This window comes from Antrostomus carolinensis, unplaced genomic scaffold (assembly GCF_000700745.2).
Source record: "Antrostomus carolinensis isolate BGI_N321 unplaced genomic scaffold, ASM70074v2 scaffold515, whole genome shotgun sequence".
Classification (NCBI taxonomy): domain Eukaryota; kingdom Metazoa; phylum Chordata; class Aves; order Caprimulgiformes; family Caprimulgidae; genus Antrostomus; species Antrostomus carolinensis.
Window position 1 is genome coordinate 38,759 of NW_010315469.1, and position 17,793 is coordinate 56,551.

The following is a 17,793-nucleotide window of genomic DNA, read 5'->3' on the forward strand; positions in this document are numbered from 1 at the left end:
GTATTAATGTTGACACCAAATAGTATTGTTACTAATATTAGAACATCACTTAATTCTCATTATGGCCTTATCTGCACATCTACGGTGACACTGTAATAGTGAAAGAAGTCAATAATTTAACTAACTTTGTGGGTTTTACAGTGCAAATCAGTCTTACAGCTATCTCAACCATAATCGTTAAAATTGCAGGAATAAAAGTTCAAATGAAAACACCTATAGCATTGGTAATGTCTGCAGAAAGGGAAACTAACGTAAATTCATGTTAGATTGAGCAAAAAATGGGAGAGAACCAACACTAAAAATTGTCATAGAACAAAAACTTTTTGCAATTTGTCTCTTTTACTACAGATGCCAATAAAGGTGAAAATCTGAATTAAATAATGTTTTCACTTTTAGTCAGGTATTTCTACTTTGTAATTCAAATATAGACCACACTAGCAGCAACACTTCATTACTGTTTCTAAACCTAAAAGAAGGTCTTACACATCTGTGATCAAATTCAGTGATTTCAGGCAAATGGATGAGCAACTTCACATTAAAAAGAAGTGGTTTTCTTAAAAAAATGAAGAGTACCTCAGCTCCTTTCAGTGATCCATGCTTGGTATTTGCCTCAGCATAGACTTTTGAAAATTGAATTGTCTGTTTTTTTCAGAGTATTTCTGAGGAAATCCTTAAGTCAGTCCCAATTATTTGGTATGGATTCATTTCTGATATACATAATTTTTGATAGTCCAGCAGATTATGCAATAAATTGATCCAATCCATCCCACTATCCATTAATAAGCTGGATATGTAAATGAAACCAGGGATGCATTACTTCTGTTGTTTATGAGACACCCCACGTATTTGAGGAAAGTATTGAGTTTTCAGTTTTAAAACATCACATATACAGAACTAATAGCAACAATAATAAAAATTGCATTATGAAGGCTACTTATTTGCACTTAATTGCCCTACCAATTTGTAACAGGCTAATGCTAATGACATATGTAATGGGAAGTCCTGTAATTGTTTGCTATTTCAGATGCACAGAACAATGTGATGTAATGCACACTGGGACAGTACAAATACCTTTAAAGCTTCCAAAATACTACACAGCTTACATATGCTTCTGGAGACAATAACCAACACTCAGGAAAAAAACCTGACTGCAGATGTCAGAGCAATGTTTTGGGTAAAACATTTAGTCAAAAGTAAAAACTGCTGTGGAATATTTCATGTTTCACAGAACATAGAGTGTCTTGTGGTTGAACATCTTTTTCACAGGATCTGACATAGTAAAGTGGACCAAATTCAATTAATCTTCTGAAAAACAATAAAGTGAGGTATTATGTGGATTCAATACTTGCTTTTTAAGAATTTGGGAATTTAAGAGTGATGTGTATATATCATGCCTATCCAGATACAGTATGTATGATCTCTGTCCTCAGGAAAAAGAATACAAAGATATTCTAGTCCTTCTGCAGCATTACTTGATCCTTGAAATAGGATAGTGCCTGATGTTACTTTGAAGAAATCATATTCTAAGCATGACATAAAAGCACTTAGAAATACCCAAGTTTGCATTCACGCACTCTGTCACAGTTCATGCCTGATGCCACAGGACATTCAACTGCCAGCATCAGGATACTCAGAAAATGCGTGTGCTCTCCGGTTCCCCGCACTCACTTCCAGAATACTGGAGAAGACTTTGGTCTGACTTGGATTTCCTTGATAGCTTTCAATTTAGTTTCTACTCTAAGTGTGGCAGGATGGCAGCTGTTGCCTTCATTGGTCAACTCTTCAGTGGTGAGTACATGGATTCAAAAAGATCTTCAAGGCAGACTCTCATGTCATAGTTTATAAGGGTTCCTAGTACTCTCACAAAATGGAAGTCCTAGAAATTTTGGGGAGCATTTTTGCAGATGTTGACTGTCATGACTAAAGAGGTCCTTCATTAATTTTGCGAGAAGCTACTGTACAATGTCAATCTATTTGGTGGGTTTGCCCAGTCTTGTCATTTTTCATCAGTTTGCCACCTTTATTTTTTCCATATATTACTACACAAATCTTAATCCCAATATAAATTTATTGAATTGTTTATTAAATTATATGTGGTTTGTTGTAATATTTTTAGATTCCTCCTGTGCTGCAAAGAATCTCAAAGTATGTGATAAATTAGACGTTAGCCTTTCTTCTTTCTTTTATTAGTGTTATATCACAGGTTTTCTTTTTCTCTCTTGTGTTTGCCATCCATAAATGTTCTAAACTTGAATTATGAAGTGAGGTGTTACAGATAAAATACTTGTTTCTATCATTATATGCAATTTTTTTGGGACAAATACTTGATAATATGATGTAGATTTTAATTTCAGATGAGGAATACTAGCATTCTGACACAAATTTGATACTGCAGCTGTTTGTTAAGACTGATGATTTTAATGGATAATTCTTTTCCATTATCTTTTCTGACTTCAGGGCTGCAGCCAGAACTATGCTGTTTCTCATTTTTTCCTGCAGTTGTAGTTAGCTTTCAGATCCTCCAAAACACTGTGGGCACTTATTTGCAAACTCCATTTCTGACCATTTAGAAAAGCATAATGAATTAGAGACCAGAAGAAGAATTTTAAGATTTGCAAGCAAATCATCAGTATATTTCTCTGCTTGCTTTTTGCACAGATTGTTTCATTTGGGTGCAGTAGAACCATCAATGATATAATTCTATTCTTGAAGATATTCTTTAGAGCCAAAAACCCCACCCCAAATGGCTTCTATTAATTTTCTCTTACAGTCCAGGACAAAAGGGAAATAAGTGATGTCAGTTTGAATGAGGAATTAAAAATATGTTCACATTAAATGGATCCTTATTACATGCACTCTCGGAGACAGCAACATGCCTCCTTGTTCTCAAATTTAATCATGAGTAAAAAGTGTATTTCTTAAACTTTGTTGCAACTGGTAAGATGTGAGGTTCCTGGAGAAAAATTTAGCTGAATTGCTCAGTCAAAGTGCTCATGAGTTAGATTAAGCTTTTTCCTTGGGGAACCTAAACCTTTCTCCTCTTTGTTTTTAGATTTTTGAATGCTATTTCATCAGCAGTTTTCCTTTTCAATGACCTCTTCACTCACAATTCAGCTGTACGGTCGATTTCTGACATGGTTGCTTGCCGCTTTTTGGCTGCGGTACATCTGAATTTCTTATTTCACATGTGCCTTCACACTCATTGGTGATCTTATTTTTGGTGATCTTCCGTGTGCTTTAAAACTTAGCACAAATCATAGACTGGTTTGGGTTGGAAGGGACCTTTAAAGTCCATCTAGTCCAACTCCCCTGCAGGGAGCAGGGACATCTTCAACTAGAACAGACTGCTCAGAGCCCCATCCAACCTGACCTTGAATGCTTCCAGGGACAGAGCTTCTACCACCTCTCTGGACAACCTGTGCCAGTGTTTCACCACCCTCACTGTAACTATATATAGTCTAGTCTAAATATAATGTTTAGACCACACTGCTACTAACAAGTGTAGTTTATCCCTCTTCTTAGCAGCAGTATTTTGTCTCTCACAAGGCAAACATTTATCATGTAGTGATTTTCATCTTTTTGTGCTATTTTGAGCATATGAAAACATCCCAACTTATCTAATCCATGTATAACGTTCTGAATGCTTTCACTGCATCCATTCTATAGACACCCCCTATATGTTGCGCCTACGCAACTCAGCAGATCCTTGTCTAGGTGGCCCACAGCCAGCCTAGGCAGGGACCTCTCCTTCTGGGTGTTTCAGGATGGGGCATCAGCTCTCCCTGCCCAGTGCCATTAACGGCCATTGGGCCACACCCACCCATGGGCGGTGGGCAGCGCAAAGCCACCGAAAGGTAGCGACGGGGCCAGGCTCTACCTATGGCCGTGCCGTGTGGCCAAGGCCCACCGGGGCTGCACGGCGATCGGCCTTCGGCGGCGCCAGGCCAAGGCGGACCCAGGGAAGGGGTGCGGGACGCCCGTCATTGTGTTTCCCCTCCAGCCCCCGCCCTGACCGCACCTCGCCACGCCGCGTCACCGCTGGAACAAGCAACTGAGACCTCCTCGCCCACCCCTCACCGTCGCCTCGCCGCTGGACCCGTGGTGGCGACTATTCTTGCTGCCCTATCCCGACTCCTTGCTTGATTTCCCATCTTTCGTTCCATCCTGTCCTATCGCTATTCTCTTCATTACTCTTCTTTTCTAATAAAGGGTGTTCTGGGAGTGCGGCATGTGACTTAGTTTGTGTCTTAATCTCACTCTTGGGATCATATCGAAACCTTCCCCGACATCGGATTGGGATATTTAAATGATCCCGACATTGGATTGGGACATGCACATATTCCAAAGGAGAGCTAATCTTATTTATACAGCTCTGGATAACTGCATAAGTATTTTCCTTCTAAACCATTAGTAGCATCTAATGGTTATTAGTGGGGGTTAGATACTAATATTTTAGATGCTAGGCTGAAATACAAAATCTTTTACTTCCTATTATTCAAAGATTTTATGCATAGAAATTCAATTGTTTTCTACTCTAGACTTTCCTTCAGCCAATCCCATTTAAACCTTTAAGCAGCAACTAGCATTTATAACTTAACCATGAATTCCCTCTTGTACAAGTCCTCTCAGCCAATATTTTAGTTAATCCTTAGATTTAAGATGCTTACCAACCAACAAGAACATGTAGCCATGTTTAACAGAAGGCTCTGGAAACAGACACGGAGTATGAAAATGTCCTGATAAATACATATGCTAAGAAGGCTGTGTCACAGAAACGTTTGGAGCAGAAGACATCAAAAGACAGTCTTCCTTTATTTTTTTGCTTACAATAGAGTATAAAACTTTTGCTAAAAGAAGGAAGGATGGAGAAAAGGATGGACAGAAGATAACAAATACAGTTACATATGAATCTTCTCACCTATTCCTACTTATTTGGAATAGTTCCCTCTGTACTGTGTAGCAAATAACATCTTCCACACACATTATTATGAGAGCCAACTTCAGTGATTTTCTCCAAGTATCTATTTACTCCCAGATGCCATCAATTCCTGTTTTCAAGGTATCAACCAAGCTAATTTGGAACAGAAATATGAGTGGCATTCACCATGTGTCACTTCAGACATCTAAAGATTAAACATCCAAATAAGTTTTATCACCCACATGAGTCAAGGGGGAAGAGCCAGGTGCTTTCAGAGGGTGAGTCACCTGATCTCAATGTACTTCTGTCTCAAAAATATGAGTTATCCTTTGAGCTTGTTTCTCTTGGCTGACTATAAGGAGAGCCTAGGCAACCAGTCAAGAGTTTGTCATCCAAGTCGTAGATACATAAATCAGAACTGAAAAATCCAGCCTGTGTCTTTTCTTCATCAAAATTTAGAGACTTAACAAGTAGATGCTGTTTTTCAAAAAAAACATCATTTGCAAGTTAACCACAGCAATATACAGGATTTCTAAATGCTGCTTGCATAAGGAACAAGTCCTGTCGGTATGTTAGTATCAGTAAATGTTAGTATCAGTAAATATCAACTTACCACTTTCGCTGTTTGTAAAGGCAGTAACACACGCACAACAAATATAATATATATACAGAAATAGAAAATTTATACTTGTTAAAAGGTATATTGATCATCTTAACCCTCAACAGATCACTCAGCTTGCAAATAAAAAAATGTGGTTTATTGCAATGGTTAGAATTATTATACAACAATCATGGATCCATGACTTTCAAGTTCAGACACGGTTATTAGATCATCCAACCTAGTCTGCTATGTAGGAAAACCAACAGAAGCCCATTCTTCTGTATTGAGCTTGCTGCTGTGGTTAATCACTCATTTGAGCCCAATTTCTCATTTAAAACTACAGGGCTCTTACACTCAGCATTAGTTCTTACTTTTTTCCACTACTAGATTAGAGTCATTAAGTACTTGTTATTTTCTCCCTGTGCAAGCAATTATAAACCATAATCAAGCTTTTTAAGTCTCTCACAGTAAGATACCATCTTCTGTCCTTTGAATTATTCTTCTGAAGAGCCCTTATCAAATATGTTAAATTATGTAGACATGCACACAAATATTATTCAGGACTACACAAATGACCTTTCAAAGGGGTATTGATTGTGGCATTTACAAAAATTATGTGCTTATACCTTTGAAGGATAAAACTAAAAATTAATGAAGGTATCCGTACTATGTGAGGGATTCCAATGACAGATTAGCTAGATACAGGTATTTAAAAAGTGGTAGTTATCATGGACCATGCCTGTGACCTCTTACTTCTCTCACTCCTCTGACCTAGGATGCATCACTTCAACTTCCTAACGTCAAGTATGTCTAAATCAAAAGTGAATTCCAGGGAATAACTGTTGGAGTAGTCTCTGCCAAAAAAATGACACCTTAAATATTAAATTCCCAAGCTAGCTCAGGGAAGATACACTCTGGGTGTGGAGGCTTTCCCCCACCACTCCAATCTGAAATCCAAAATAGCTTTTAGTATTTATATTGCTTTCTAATAACCTATCTTTCCTGCCCTCATCCAGTTTCTTTTTGTGTCATATGCTTATATATATTTTTTTTGTATTTTCATTTCCTCAAATCTGTAATGACTAATAGAAAAGTAAATGCGACTTGACCACCACCATAAAACATACCACAAAAACTTTACCACGTTTCCTTATGTATTTATCTCACACTTCTTTCAAGGTAACTGCCTGAGGATCATCTCTGCTTTCCTGACTGATACTTCCTTAATTCTGTGAGTCTTAAAGGGACTATTTCTGATGTAACAATAATATAGACTTCAAGTGAATGATAAAAAAAACCAGACACTTTTCTTATTAATATGCTATATGAGAAAATTATCACTGGAATACTTTAAATATCCAAGGGAATTTTCTATTCAAACCATTTCAAGTTAGAGCCTCAAGTACTGCAGAAAAGCGAAACTTTATATTAAGCAGAATAAAGTTAATCTTCACATGTGGATAATTCTAATCATCAACATCACTAGTCAGATCACTTCCAACATGCATGCAGGCAGCATTCACCATAGTTTATACTTGGGCCTTCTCATTTGCTTTCAAGTCTAATTAACTATCCAGAAAGGTCTATTGATTTTTTAAAACAGTATTTATATTGAAAAATGAACATTACAAATTATTTAGTAAAACTTCAAAGTCCATGAATGTCTAGCAGTGTAATTCTGTAGCAGTCTGTTACTATCTGAAGCAAGAGCATATTCATCCATGGATTTCTGAGCTGGTAATTGCATTATTAGAAGAACAAATTTAGAGATAAATGTATTTTCCTTCTTTTTTTAATATATCTTTAATAAAGGTAGTGAAATCTGTGACATGGAGTATGCATATTTTATCTCAAACACACAAGAAACTGCTACCTCCATATTAAGAAACCCCAGCTCTTAATAGAAGAATGAAGAAACAAGGCAATTCATCAAGTGAATAAAAAGTGTTTAATCTTCATGAGATGTTAGGACATCAGGATCTTTCACAAACAGATCAACAGCAACTACAGACGTTACCACTTACTCTTTTGCCATAGAAGACAATGAAATATTGAGTTCATAGGTTGCTGCTTGAGTCAGCACTTGGAGCAGTTCACTGCAATTGGCATAAGAGGGAAAAAAAAAAATCAAGTCTATGGAGGTCAGTAAAAAAAACCAACAAAAAACCAAAACCAAACTTCCCTTTATCTTCACAAATGAGCCAGTATTTCACTTCAGGTAAAAACTTAAACATAAAGATCAGATCATTTTAGCTGTGTTTTCTGCTTTGGATTGGAAGGGACCTTAAAGATCATCTAGTTCCAACCCCCCTGCCATCAGCAGGGACACCTTCCACTAGACCAGGTTGCTCAAAGCCTCATCCAGCCTGGCCTTCAACACTTCCAGGGAGGGGGCATCCACAACTTCCTTGGGCAACCTGTTCCAGTGTCTGACCACCCTCACAGTGAAGAACTTCTTCCTAATGTCTAATCTAAACCTGCCCTCTTTCAGTTTAAACCCATTTCCCTTTGTTTTGTCATTAACTGCCCTTATGAAAAGTCCCTCCCCAGCTTTCTTGTAGGGCCCCTTCAGGTATTGGAAGGCCGCTATAAGATCTCCCAGGAGCCTTCTCTTTTTCAGGCTAAATGGTTCTAGGCATAAAAAACTGGCTAAGTGTTTAGTTTTGCAAAAGCAGAAACTTAAGTGCAAGGACTGATTTACATTTGATTTCTCTCAGGGTAGAGACAAGCAGAACTTTGTTTAGTCAGGAATTCTAGCTGACTAGCTTTCTATCTTGAAAGAGTATGAGTTGTTTTGATCACTGGATATAAGGAATCCTGAGAAATTTTGTCATATACCTTTATTAAATCTAAATTCTTTTAATTTCATAATTTTTAATACTTTTTCAACTGAAAAGTGGAGTTTCCATTAAGCATGTTCCCTAATTTGCTATTTTTAGGAATGTCGACATTTCTTACTCTTAATACTTTTTCAATGAGAAACCTGAAAAAGTGCTACACAGCAAAGCAGCTTTATTTCTGCCCTCGGCTACAGTTTCTAAGCATGTTTTAAAATCCAAGTTTGCCAGAGATGTTCTCTTGACTTGCAGTCGTAGAGAAAGCCTGCCTGAAGACAAGGGTCAATGCACTGCAAACTCACTGAAGTTTCTGAGGCTGCACAAACATTTATCATCTCTGCAATACGTGCTTTAACACTAAATACCTTCAATAATTGCCATTACCAAAGGGGTTTTTCTCCCCATTAAACAAATGCAATTGTCAGAGAAAATTGCTGAGCTTATGAAAATAATTCTCAGCCTCATCATCCAATTAATCTTTTCCATAAACTTAAATACTCTGATTCTTGGTGTGCATTTACTCAGCTGCAACAGTATGGAGGTTCTTTGACACTGGTAACCTGGAATTTCTACTGTAAGTTGGACCTTCTAGCACACAATTGTGCACCTGCTGTAAAAAAAATTCAACTATAATGCTAGATTAGTAAAAAATATTTCAGAGTTCTGTGTGGAGAAATGGAAGCAAAACCACTCAAGGGTAGATTTGATCTATTTATCAGCAATCATTATATACACATATATTTCAACTCTGTATTTTGACCTTTAAATTATTTTCAGTTCCTTTGCCCAGACAGATGAAAAGTTCTAACTTGAAAAGTATGCTCTGAAACATCATTTAGAAAGATGTGACCTCAAAGTTTGTTTTCATACATACAGTCATAGAATATTATTTCATACATTTATTATGTCCCCTAAATGTGGGGACATCCCTGCATTAAGATAAACACTGTTGGAAAGACTGTGATGCAGAGTGGATAATTCATCTGAAGCAGCAGGTTCATGTCCTTGATCAAAACCTTTCAGTACAGCAACGTCACACAGAACTGGTATGACAGAACAGAGAATCAGGACTGTCTCAGTGTAGGCTAAAGTCATCAATGGCAGTACAGGCAGGATGCATGTGATCTCTTGAAGTGAATGACAAAACTATTCCAATGATACCCAGATTTCACTCAAAACACAATCACAATACATAAATCTCTACCCAGTGATAAGAAAATAAACAAACAAAACCCCAGCAGAAATTAAGTCCAGGCTTCAAAGCACAGGAACAGCCAGTCCCTAAGTTTTTAGGGAAATCAAGCAAAGTACCTGCAACACAAACAAATGGATAGTCTGCAGTCAACCTGCTTTGACTGGACCCCAACAGTTCCCAGGTCAGGCCACTCAGTAATCACGTATCAGAAAAATTACCAGACTTGCTAGATAGTCTTGATAGTTACAGATTATAATAAGTCACACTAGCAAAATATTTTAGCATTGACATTAAGAAGCTTTGTTGTTCATTACTCCAGAGTGGAAGGTTTGATATTTCACTCCTCAAATAGTTCATAGCACTCCTGAAATGAGATTGTGTTGGTAATCCTGGTGTCTGGTCCAAATTACAGCAACTGAAATTGCATTCTACTTATCTAAATTCCCCCCACAGTATCTATATACATTTTTTCTACTTGGCTAGCATTTAAAATGTTAGGTGCTGTTCCACACCAGAGGTTCCTGCCTGTCAGTCTGAAGGGAATTGTTATTATACATCTCTTGCACTTATTCAAAGTTTTTTGGACTTTGCTTTTAATTATTTAAATTATTACTATCGCTTGCTGTGGACAACACTGCAGAAATGCAGCTGTAGTACAGTAAGAGATGATGGCAGGGAAAATCTTTCCCAATTGTGAGATTAACTGATAAAATCACCTTAACTATTTGAAGATTAAAAATACTTTTTTGTACATTGTCATTTTTTATCTATTAAAAATGATATCTTACTCAAGACACTTTGATCAGTACCAGGGTTAATAGGAAATCTTAATTTTCACCACATCCCCATAAATTTCAAAGCCTTCTTCAATAGTCAGTATATGGTATTAGAAGTTATGAATATATGTTCAAGAGGAACCATTTGGTGTGAAGCTATTAAGTGATATTACTTACTTTCAAATTAAAATAAACCAGACAGATCAAAATTATGCTTCTCGTGGGATGAGTTTTAAATTCAGTGAGAAAAACGCATCTGACGGAAACAACTGAGGAATGGGACGCTCATATTTTGCAAACAATATTTAGAAAAAACACAAGTAGTTAAATTATCAGAATTTTATTTCTGTTACAAATTATCACAATCACAATTAATATAAAACAGAAAGCACTGAGGAAACATGACTGTTAGATATAAGATTTATCAAGGTGTAAAAGCCTCATCCAAGACTCTACTACTAGAAAACCTGTGACTGTGTATTAGAGAAAGCATTTCTATGCATCAAACACCAAGTGAAAGAGAATAAGCAGCACAGTATAATTGACAGGGATTAAAACACCTTCATGTTACACAAGTTTGTGAAGGAAATGGAAGGTGGAGTACCAATTCTACCCAAGAGTCTTGCTTTGAGTAGACCTGTTTACAATTAGCTATTAAGAAAAGCTTCAGCATAAACCACCAATCTTCATTTTAGCTTATCCATGTTGTTCATACATTAGACAAGCTACTTCCAAAAGCATTTAAATTCTAGTCATGAGACTTCACACACTCCCTTACACTTGCTGCAAAAGGCTAAAAAGAGTCACTAAAGAAACATGAGGTTGCATTATTGCTCCGTCACAAGAACTTAGATGAAAATTCTTTATTGAGCTCCAAATAAAACATTGTTGCATCACTAAACAATTAAGATTTTAAATATACAATTAATTTAAAAATTTATACTGTTATACACTTTAAGGCTTTATTACAAGGAATACTGAACAGGATTTTCATATTCCGTAGCCTGTATTGTTGTCTAGGCACACGGATAAGTACAATTCTCTAAGCAGTCTGTAATTAACATGGCAGAAGTTCCTGAAAAAGAGCAAAATATAGTTTATTTGTACGTATCCTGAGACTAGTCACTATGAGTTCTCTTAAGACTGTCAGGTTATAAGCAGCAGGATCAGGCAATTATGCACATAATAAATGTATGTAGATTTATGGAAACCAACTGCTATCATTGAAATTCAGCGCAAATGTGATAAAAAGGTTCAATACAGGCAAGTTAGTGATATGATTAATTATAATCATTAACATTACTTGTTTGACCAGTAACTTACAGCAACTGACCAGTGTCAGAATACAAAACCTTACTAGAATGGATAAACACTTCTAGGTTAGTTTGTCACAATAAAAGAAAGGCTGCCTTCTACAAGGACTTTTTTTTTTTCTTCAATTTAAAGACCTTTTTAGATTGTTTTTCCCTCTGTTCAAAACCTAATGGATTTCATTTCAGAGATTACTCCAAAGAAAAAACAGAAAAAAACAAAACAGAAATGCAATAGCAGAACACAATGCTAGTGCATTTTATTTCAGGAACTGTCAGGAGAAGGGTTGTACTGCAAATAGGTAGTTCTAAGAATATCTAATACCAGCTGTTTGAACTGATGTAGTTTATTGTACACACATGAATAGGACATGAGAATTGATACAACTTTTTTTTTTTTAAGATGCATGAAAACACATTTTTTTAAGGAGAAATAAGATGCATCAGTGTAGAGCATTAGAAAAAGGAAGACTCAATGGATTTAAAATTCATACCACTATTATGATCAATATTTGAAGACTTAGATGTATCAAAATTACATCTTGCAACTCACTGAAAGAACAAATAAAATTTGACTCAAATAGTTAACTTTTCCATCAAAGTGGGTCACAGATCCTTAATGGGAGCATCATAACATCACAGAATATTTCCATCTTCTCAGATGCATATCTGGTACATGACCAAAACAATCACTTCTGGCCATAGGATGGGTGGGCTTTTAGTCAGGAGGGGAATTTTCTTTTAGTTTACTCATGTGACCTGCAACACCCAGTCATATAACACCCTGTCACACAATGGTACACCCAAACATTCTCTGCATGATTTGTTAGGGACACTTTTTAACCCCCCAAAGGGAACCTGGAACAATTTAAGGGTTTATAGGACACTTCAGGGCATAGTAGCAAAGTGGCACAAATGCATACTGGTATACTCATCCTCCATACAGGAGAAACAAAGGAAAGATAGGGGGAAAAAAAAAGTTGGATAAATATAGCAGAGGGTTGAATTCACTTCTGAGTCACTTTTTTGTTTACTAGCCATCCTTGCCACTTTTTTAATTTTAGTTTCAATTCATCAAGTTTCATCATATATGGTTAATATAAAACTTCTGTACTTGCAAAATAAAACTTGCAACTTACATAACTCATGATATTATGTGATTTAAGATGTGAACAGAAGGAGAGATTTGGGCAATTCCATGATAAATAATTTTAAAAGATATTTATATAGTCAGTTTTGCCATAGCAGTTCTAGCAGCTGGTATTGAATCTTTGCCCTTTGAACCCCAGAGGGGAGAATCTTCTCCAAGCTCTCCTAACCTTAAAAAGGTCTTTGCTTTAAATCTTTAAAATATTCTCAAAATTTTTCTAAAGTCATTTTGTGTGTACAAAAAGTTCCTTTAGCCTGTGACAGTCTCTTATATTTACTGTGAGACAGAGGAACACATACAGTATTTCAAAGTATAGAGCTCTGTTTATCTAAGTCATGTCAACTAAAGGCACTGAGATCATGAGGTTAGCAGGAAGAATTCTGAGTAGCAAATAGAGAAAAAATCTGTTCTATTTACAATATACACAATCCGAGTATAAAGAATGAAATTATTTTTTTACTTTATGTATTGAATTCACCAGAAACAGCAGAGCTAGCTATTCTCCAGCTAATGTTTCTCAATGGACTTGTTCTCCTTCATTTATGCCAAGAATCATTCTGCTCCTTGTGCAGAAATGCTTGACTTGAAAAGTCATTCTACAGAATGCTTTCTTCAGCTTTGGAAAACCACTTTAAACATGTTTGCTGACCAGATTAGAGCTTTAAATTAACATTTGAACACTACTAGCATAAAATTACATTCATTTTCTTTCACTTTCCTCTGTCCCAGTGAGTTAATTGGTTGAAATGTTGTCAGAGCTATGTATACCTTTCAATAAATAAGCAGCCAGAGGACAGTGTCCACACACTGGAACAGTTTAATCTCCTGTTTAATGACAGTTTAAAACTATGACTTTTCCAACTAGAACTGAACATAGCCAATGTACCCATAATCATTACGTAAATTAAAGTCTTGTGTATAAAGAATTAAGGACCTGATCAAAAGCTCCATTATTTATCTAATAATTTCATAGATGAGTAAAGATACCTACCAAAGCATCAGAAGAGTAAGGTTTTTGTTCTCTTGGCTGTCCAAAGAGGTGGGTTTCCTGACAAGAGAAAAAAAAGATATTTTTACTAAATTTCAAAGACTTTAAAAACTCAAGAAAACATTGTAAATCAAACTATAATTAATAGAAACTTAATGATAAACAAAAAGCTTTAGATAACATCTGTAATGTTTAAGTTACTAGAATTTATGGAAAAATAATATATTACAAACTATTGGTTATGAGGTTTTACAGTAGTTTAATAGGGAATAGTTTGTCCAAATTTAACTAGCTAAGCTAAGGCTTTTTAGATTACTAATACAAATTAAATGTTTTAAAATGAGAATTTAGGTGTCCTCAAAGTCTTTCCTACAATCTAAAATGAAACTAAGTTGTAGTCTCCCTGTTTTTATTGGTTATATTAAGATAAATTAAGTGAGATTAAAATCTTATTTGATTTATTTACCTTTGCAAATGAAGACCGTTTTAAGGGTTACACATCCTCTGCCTCTGACGAAAGCGACCTCAATTAGTCAAGTCAGAAAGTCTTTAAAAGCTTTGTGTTTATTGCTTCCAGCACGGAGCGAGGTGGTCATTAACGTATCAAAATTCTCATAAAAATTCCAAAGTTGCACTACTGAAAAAATGCTCAACAAGATGAAAACTAGTCACATCTTTTTCAGAAAATTCATTAGCTATTTTTAACAAAAATATTTTGATTTGATGTGGCACTCGAGCAGATCCATACCATTTGGATACTTTAAACAGCATTTATATCTACTGTGAGTATATATATACACACATATTTAGGTTTATACCATTTTAAAGAAGTTGTGCAATGTTTAATATGAGCCTTTTATGCTGATCACTGTTAAACATTTCTCCCTGTTTACTACTATTTATGAAGTTTTATTATAAGATAAAGCATAAAATTAATCTCACACACACTGATTTTTCTTTCAAAAGTTTATTTAGTATCAAGCAAGGGTAAAACTTTGCTTAACACTACAGAACATTTCAAGACTTGAATTACAAAATACCACATTATCTGCATTTGTAATTTGCTTCCCTTTTTACGCATGTTTGCAAAGAGAAAATCTAGCAAATGGCTGAAAATAAAAACTAAAAACTAAATTGTTGAAAACCTTTAAAATAAAAGGTTACGCTTATGTTAAAAGAACAGACTAACATATTTAGTAAACCTATTTTTTGTTTAACACTAGTTAATCAAAGGTTATTTTTTTGATCACCTATTTTTTTCAAATACAGTTTGGAAATAACAAAGTTCCTTGTTTTACATATCTTTCTGTCCAGGTTGTTCTTTCAACAAAATATTTTAAGTTCGGTCCATCCATTCAGATTTTTATGCACTTCGATTTAATAAAAAGGGATTGTTCATAGAAAAAATTACTTTGAACAGTATACAGGACTGGTGGAGATTGGATATTTCACAACATCAGACAGTACAATCAGTATCTGGCATATGGCTGGTCTCTGTAGACTCCTTTTGTTGTCCTTGCAGAAGGTGCCTTGTGTCTTGAGTTGGTCCATTCTTCTTGCCCTACAAGAAGGGAATATATCGTTAGACCCCTTCCAATGTTCTCAGATGCTGTTCTTTTTTTCCTTATTTAATTGTGAATTAGATAGCAACATTTACTGAAATCAAACTGTACAAGTGAAGTCCAACACTTGAATCAAAAAATTTGGGTAAAACACATCTATATGAGCTATCCCACAATGCTTTTTCAGCACCTAACAGCAGGGAGTGTGATAAGCTAATTGCAAAAATATTTAGGGCTCTGGCATCGAGCTAGACCTGCTTGTTGCAAATACACAGCAGTGTCAGCTACAGTAGCAGGCCTACAAATAATTATGCTAGGATGGAATGAATGGAGGATATGAATTATGCATAAGCAAATAAACTACCCTCAGAAATAATTTTATTTGCATCAGTAGCAATTCAGGTTTAATTCAAATATGCAACCTGATAGTGAAAAGCCTCAAGTATCACTACAAACACCTGTGGCTTCCAACAATCTAGAGGTAATATTCAACTTTACTGTAAACATACACTTCCAAAACGCAAGAAATAAGAAGGCAAATTATAAAAAAAAATAAAAGGGCAAATCGCTTGTTTGAATTTTGACAAAAGGTTTGTGAAAAACTTGTGCTATATTTAATGCTTCATAATCCTACTACATTTTAGTGGCAATAAATATTAACAAAAAGTAGCAGAGTATTGTCTTAAATGAGAGTCAGACCTACTGTGCCAGGCATTTACAATAAGAGGGAAATCCCAGGACCACATGCAGAGTAAAATTACACTGTATACAGGTGCACTTTAGTTAAGTAAACACAAATCAGTACTATCATGCCTGAGAGGAAAAAAAAAGGAAAACAAAAAAGCAAACACACCTGAAAACAGTGTATGTGCTTCCATATCTACTTTTGGAGCATTGCCCTGCCCTAAGCAGACAGGTGTCCAAGTGAACCCAATGCAATCCAGAAACTAAGGGCGGGAATCCCAGTGTATGGTAACTTAAGATGTAGGCATCACTATCTTTCTAGTCCATTAGAAATAAAATGAAGTCAGAGAACCCCTGTATTTTGAATGGTAACTTGCTGAGACAGTAGATATCTGCAATTAGGTGACAAGAATCCTGCAAGTCACAATCTCTTCATAGGAGCCTCATTCTAGCTACTTTATTTTTAAAAGTTTAGGTGTTTGCCTGCAGATTCTAGGCTATATATCATACTTAGGTGGTCAGAACATTTGCCTAGGAGGTAAATTTGGTTTAAAGCTGAAATTGGGTGTAAGGCTGAAGAATTAAACTTGTATCTCATGCAAGTTCCACAGGAATCTGGTAACAGAATAACATACCTGAGAAGTAACCTCTTGTGCTGCTTCATCACATAGAAAACCAAGGTTTATATTAAGCCAGGAAAGGAACCCTAGCCTAATAGCAAAGGCAGCTGGCTGCTTCATCACATAGAAAACCAAGGTTTATATTAAGCCAGGAAAGGAACCCTAGCCTAATAGCAAAGGCAGCTGGCTGAGGGGTAAGAATTAAAAATATGGTAGCTTTTAAGCACCTCTGTAAGGAACTGTTTAAATGTAAAAAGCAGTCTTGGTTACAGTTTAAGGGGAATATTTGCTTATTTTCAAGCAATTGGTCAAATCATTAGGGTAAAGAGTCTCCTTACTTTTTATCAGTTTTCTTTTTGGTGTCATTCAGGTCTCCAAATCCTAAAAATACTGATATCCTTCCTACATCCTCTGGATTGGCACCTGAGCTTCTCAGCAGAGAAAAAGTTCAAGTTCTTTGTGGGAATCTGTGTTTCCTCCTGGCCAGCACTAGGCAACTATCTGCTCACTATGCAGTCTTATGAATTTTAGTTTGAGGCACCTTATGCTCTTTACATACTATAAGGATGATTATTAGTATCTAACTCTGCATTTAAGGGTGTACTTTGAGAGTCAGCTAGTTAAGAAATAAAGTGTATAACTATTTCTACATGCAAAAACTTCAGTGGCTGTAACCCATAATCATTCTTCAAAGTATTTATATTCTTCCTCTCAACTTGAGTAAATGCATCACTTAATATTCTGAGTGGTTGTGCCTTGATAAATAGAAAACCAATTTTAAATGCAAAAGCAATGAAAAAAATCTATATTTTCAACTTTAAGTACTGCAAGCCACATTTTTCCCCATCAGTCAACTCTACCTACATTAAGCAGTTTCGTACATTTTTCCCAATCAAGTTTGCATTCACTAAATAGCCTTAGAAAGATCAGGCTTATAATGGCAAACAGTTTATTTTAATGCTGAAATAAAGATGTAAGCTATTTATCTATCAACACCAATTGAAAGTGCTTGGGACACAGGAATTTCAAGTGACCTCTTTTGATGAAGTGACTTTCCCCTTAAGCAAAATGATTAGTTTAAGCAGACTACATTGAGCAAACTCCTGTATTAGGAGCATTTAACACAATAGAGTTGAGGTCATTTTAGTTTTC

General features: G+C 35.8%; 1 long non-coding RNA gene across 1 annotated transcript in view; it reads right to left on the reverse strand.

The window, feature by feature from the left end:
- Positions 1–14,726: 14,726 nt before the first annotated feature.
- Positions 14,727–17,793, reverse strand: part of LOC104524916 (uncharacterized) — a 19,449-nt gene continuing 16,382 nt past the window's right edge. The window contains exon 3 of the long non-coding RNA XR_728012.1: positions 14,727–15,336. This is a non-coding gene — a long non-coding RNA (uncharacterized LOC104524916). The remainder of the gene's footprint in view (positions 15,337–17,793) is intronic.